The 6,000-nt window shown below is 35.1% G+C and overlaps 1 non-coding gene across 1 annotated transcript; it reads left to right on the forward strand.

Annotated features, from left to right (window-relative positions):
- Positions 1 to 1,740: 1,740 nt before the first annotated feature.
- TRNAQ-CUG (transfer RNA glutamine (anticodon CUG)) lies at positions 1,741 to 1,812 on the forward strand. The gene has a single exon. It is a non-coding gene; the product is annotated as a tRNA-Gln (tRNA).
- The last annotated feature ends 4,188 nt before the right edge of the window (positions 1,813 to 6,000 follow it).

Genomic DNA, 6,000 nt, shown 5'->3' on the forward strand with positions numbered 1-6,000 from the left:
TTTTCTTTTACACGCACACAGGCGCGGCGGGGGCTCGACGCTGATACCGCGCTCCCCAACATTTCAAACTTTGAAGCTACAAAATTTTCATTTTCGGACGCGGTCTCCTAACTCCCAGCATGTTACCTATTCAATTATTATTTTTATATTTGATAATCTGTAAGGTAGGTAGGCGCTAATTATGCAATTAGTGCCTACTAGTAGGTACTCCCTGGTATTCCTTTAATGCTTAACAATTCTATGAAACCGTCACTTAAAAACCTTAACAAGTCTCATTTATTTTATGTAACATGTTGCAATTTCTATAACACAAAGCACAACAATATCGAGTAATTGAAATTCAATTTAATAGTACTTATTGATAATTTAATAAAAATGCTATATCGATAATTGGCACATGTTCACCTCTTCCCGATTACGTGTCAAAATTTATGATTGATTGTAAACGATTGTTAATCGATACAAAATTTTGGGTGAATTTTATCGATTTCATTTGTCTTTCTTCTGTCACTAGAATTAATTTTGTACTTTTTAGAAACTAAAGTTAATTAAAAAAAATATGATATGCTAATACAGTCCTGTAATGTTGAATATTCACCCGATAAAATTCGTATCGAGCGATGTGATAATGTCGGAATTAAAATATTGTAGGCAGACATATATATATTTTTGAATCAAGTGTGTAAGACGTGTTCATGAATGTTTTCCACCTTGAAGAAGCAGCATCGTGTTATAAACGTAAAATTAATTGGCAGGACTAATTGTGAGCTCCTACGGGTAGGCACTATCGTCCTACCTATTCTTGATTGAAGGGTGAGAAAACTGCTATATAACAGTAATTGAAACTTTGACGTCTCTAGCTATGTAGCCGCATTTTTTTTTCTTTATTTTTTTTTATTGCTTAGATGGGTGGACGAGCTCACAGCCCACCTGGTGTTAAGTGGTTACTGGAGCCCATGGACATTTACAACGTAAATGCGCCACCTACCTTGAGATATAAGTTCTAAGATCTCAGTATAGTTACAACGGCTGCCCCACCCTTCAAACCGAAACGCATTACTGCTTCACGGGAGAAATAGGCAGGGCGGTGGTACCTACCCGCGGGACTCACAAGAGGTCCTACCACCAGTAATTACGCAAATTATGATTTTGCGGGTTTCACTTTTATTACACGATGTTATTCCTTCACCGTGGAAGTCAATCGTGAACATTTGTTAAGTACGTAATTCATTAGAAAAATTAGTACTCGCCCGGGATTCGAACACAGGTGCATCGCTCAACACCTATGCACCGGACGTCTTATCCCTTAGGCCACGACGACTTTACGTTACAATGTTCACGGAGTTTGGTGACGATTGAACAAGTTTCCACCATATCGAATTTCGCAACTCATAGACATAAATCATAAATAAAAAGAATTTTACATATCTAGGTTATCAAATGTTAGTGAATTATACCTGAAACGTCAAAACTTTTAATATGAAAAAAATTACAGTTATTTTAATGACGTGCTAAATATAATGCGTTCATTCTTGGCAGCTTGGTGTCATTCATACTGTTAAAGTATTCACATCGTTAAAAACAAACAAGCGACTGATCGACAATGTTAAAACCATTGGCCCATCTACTGGGGTAGCTGATATTGCTCGAAAATACATATAACAGTGTACAAAACAGCTTATACTTAGCGCGAAGCTTAGTTGCTGCTACCAATTACTAATTTGGCGACATATGTTCAGTGGTTCCATGGTGTAATGGTTAGCACTCTGGACTCTGAATCCAGCGATCCGAGTTCAAATCTCGGTGGAACCTGTTTTTTACATATAAACATGTCGTCGAAGATTGTAATAAAGACACTGCTTTCTCTGGGGTTCATAGTTCATCATTCAACAGGTAGTTTAATATAAATATTATAATAACATGTTTACAAGAATATTTTATTTGGAATGAGAGCTTTAATAGTTTATAAAATATTACAAATAGTCAAATAAAATTTCTTTTTTTTTCGAACTGATAAAACTAGAACTTTTAGAAACATTTTTGGCAACTGTGTCACGTATCAAGCTATATTTAACAAGCTATAGATTTTAACCATACTTTGGTTGTATTTTAATTGCTTTTGATACTAATGAATTTATTTATTTTTTATCGTCCTGGTCGAAATAATCTTGCGATCCATTGCGTGTTTATTTATCTTGACTTGTCATAGTTTCTTTTTATTGCACACTTGGATGTTCGAGCTTACCAGCGGGATACAACCGAGAGTCCGTATCCTTACCTTATCTTAGGATAAAAATAACAATACGTTCAATTGACAAAAAAACTACATATGTTTTTATTACTTTTTATTACAAACAAATGATTTTATTATGGTCTACGACATGATAGTTAAATTATAGTTATAATTTAGAATAAAATAAAATAAGTCTTGAACCCGATATTGTTTCGTATTTTCAGTAGAATGAAACGTATCATGAGGCTTGGATCGATCAGAGGGAAGAGGTTGTCTATCGTTGGTTAATTATAGATAGTACTATCCGTGATTGTGAAACGCAAACTAAGGACAGAGGACTTTTTCTATAATCGGAGATAGCAATCTATCCGTAATCTCAAATAGGTTATTGAAAACGGCCGTAAATGATTATTGTTTTTCCTTTAGTTAAGCGCGGTAGTTCAATCCCGCCTAAGCACACCGGACGGTTCCGGTGTGCTTAGGCGAGTTTTTAACGTTCTCGATAGCGGAAAAGTTAACTCAAATTTGTATGGCGTTGGAACGTTTGCCTACGTTTTCCGCTAGGGGCGCTGTTCCAACTGCATACAAATTTGAGTTAGGTACTTTTACGCTATCGAGAACGTAAAAAAACTCACACTAAGCACACGGGTCGGTCTCTTTACGCCCTGTATAAATTTACTGTAGTAGTGGTAGTAAGTGGCACGCGTCGTCCACGCGACTAGCACGTGTTCGTGTACATTTACTTCCACAATAATGAGTAAAAATATTTAATTGCTTTCACTCAGCATTGTCCTCTGTAAATTTTAATCTCGTGTAGTGCTTGTTAACTGCCGAGCTGACTGACAGACAACGTCATAGAACCGTTGCAGTTTGAAGATAACAAATATGTTTTCAAAGCATCGTAAAGCTTAAAGCTTGCATTGTTAGGGTAGTATGTTTAATAATTAAAACACTCTACCTAACAATTGCTGGATTTTCTTTTTGCGCCGTTTAATTGGTATTTTACCTTTAAGTAATATCATATGTTGCTTCGAGATGAACTTTGAGTTTGAGCTATAAAAGTTGTAGACAATGACTCTTACTGATAATAGTAATAGTGAAACTATTGGCCCAGTCCTGAGCTTCATCGAACAAGAACCGCTATAAGCGTTGGGATGTTACAAGCCTGCGTGGATACCACCATCCTGTCATAATTCTGCCACGAAGCTATCACGCGTTCGGGTAGGAGGATGAGGAGAGCCAGTATACCGATGCCTACTCGCAATACAAAAATTTATAAACTTTACATATAAATAAAATTGGAGTTTCTGTTTGTAATATTGCAATAACCGATTTTTACTACATGCATATGAATATATAAACGGTATATACACCAAAATAACATTTTTACATTTTTAACGTTTGTTCCGGCTAATCTCTGGAACGTCTGGACCGATTTTGACGAGACTTTCACTGATAGCTACCTGATAATATAAGGAGTAACTTAGGCTACTTTTTTTAGACAAGCTTCGCCCCGCGGCGTCACCCGCGATACGACAATAACCGTGGGACTCAGCTATCAATAATAAAATTTAATGTTTCCAAAGCGAAGCGAGGGCGGGTAGCTAGTTTTTAAATAATATTAAAGTTTAAACACACCTTAGAGTTAACCACGAGTAGCCATGTTGTATTCGATAACATAACATTTTTGTGTTAACTAAAATTCATTATACTCCGGCGTTACTTTTAGGAACGCTCATTTAGTGAATGTTCGTTTTGATTACGTTTTTATCCCTCGACAACAACTTACAAAGCAAAGCTGAAATGTTTTAATAAGCAATCATTTCTTCCGCTGTATCGAATATTAACCGTAAAAACCATCAAAAAGTGGGTCTAATAAATATGTATGGAGAGTACACTTTCCGTAACGTCTCCTCATAAGTGTGCATAAAATATAATAAATAATAATATATAAAATATAACGCGTTCCATCCGGCGCGTGCCGAAACATTTTTGATACGCTTTTACGAGTACTAGAGGTCCCGCAGTAGTCGAAATTCGACTATAATTAATTGGAATTGTAAGTTTGTACACTATTATGATTGTATTTTATAGTTCTATAATGACAAATTTCGCCAAGACTACACTATAAAAACATTAACAAAGACAAACAATATTTAATCTATTCTCAATTTAACAACAGACGTCAAGAACAATAGTTTGACAATAAATAGTAGGTATGCATGCGTGTGTTCGTCAAATAAATGGTATGTAGTGTGTGTGATGTTTTCTTTATTGATTTATTGTATCTTTTAAGCATTATTTTTAAAAAATATTAGCATTGTGCACTTCTTCTCTATATTCTCTATCAGTGTGGAATGTTTCATACTCCTCCGTCCGCGCAATTTTCGTAAAAAGGGTTACAAAGTTTTTGCTTCACGTATTAATATATAGATTATTATATAATAGCTTCAGATGTATGTATGTATGTTTGTAACGGAATCTTTGAACATGATTTTGACCCCCTTCAAAACGTCGGATTAACTCGAAATTTTGTATACTTATTAAGGACCGATGACAATTCAATACTTAAAAAAAAAGAAAAAAAATTGAAATAATTTAAATTCAACTAAAAAATGAAAAATAAATAATAGTTTAAAAAAAGTAACAAATGCTTTTTGACAATAAAATCATTATTTCTTATACTATTTTTAATTTAAATTTATTAAAATTTATTTTCTATTGTTTAGTTGGATTTTCTATAAAAGCGTATTTTGTTAGTTTTTTAAACTATTATTTATTATCATACATTTCCGATAAAATAAAGAGCTCTACGACTTTTAAAACGTACCGTTGAACGTATTATAGTTATGCGATACTTGACGCATTAATAACTTTACAGTAATTCGTCTATTGTTGGGATTTTATAGCGATTAATTCGCGGTCGCGTGCGGCGGCGCCACGCGTGAGAGCGACGCGCGCTTTGCTTCCCACGGCGCACCCCCGCTCCCAAATACAACAATTTATTTACACAACATAAGACTAAGTCAACTTGTGACCGTGATCGGAGCACAGTTAATCAAAACGGTAAAGTACATACGTGTCAAATATCCTTGCGTGTTAAAAATATTTTTGGTTACAATTACATCGACTTTTTAGGTTAGAAATTTAGAGAGGTGACGTGTCACGAGAGAAAGAAATAGTTCTATGAATGATATCTGGTGATGCGAAAGAAAAAAAGTTTAATTCTGATTTCACATGCCCGATCTACAAATAGATCGACTCTCCGAATGTCCAATCCTAAATTATAATTAAGTTTAATTCTAACCGGGAATCAAACTCGGATTTGAATCAATAAACTTCGAATCCGCTGAGAGAAAAACTGTGAAACCAGTATTAAAATTGAAATGTCGGAAACGAATTTAGGAAATGTTTTTTAATCAACGTTCAATAAATTTACTTTTATTTACTATGTAACAATAATGAAGCGGTGTAGCAGCCGAGAGTCGGACGAGGCACGTGCGCGTTTCGTCGCGTTATAAGCACACGATCGGAGCCGCGTGGTCGCCGACGACGCTGATAAACATCACGTATAGATACTAGATATGACAATTAATAAATTTCATAGGTTCGTTTTGATAGATATTTTCAAAGACACAGTGAATTTGTTACTTAAGTCCAGGAATAGAAAAAAACAGCACGATAGCCAACGCGAAACCGTCTTTTTTTTATTGCTTAGATGGGTGGACGAGCTCACAGTCCACCTGGTGTTAAGTAGTCACTGGAGC

Source organism: Bombyx mori, chromosome 5 (assembly GCF_030269925.1).
Source record: "Bombyx mori chromosome 5, ASM3026992v2".
Classification (NCBI taxonomy): Eukaryota; Metazoa; Arthropoda; class Insecta; order Lepidoptera; family Bombycidae; genus Bombyx; species Bombyx mori.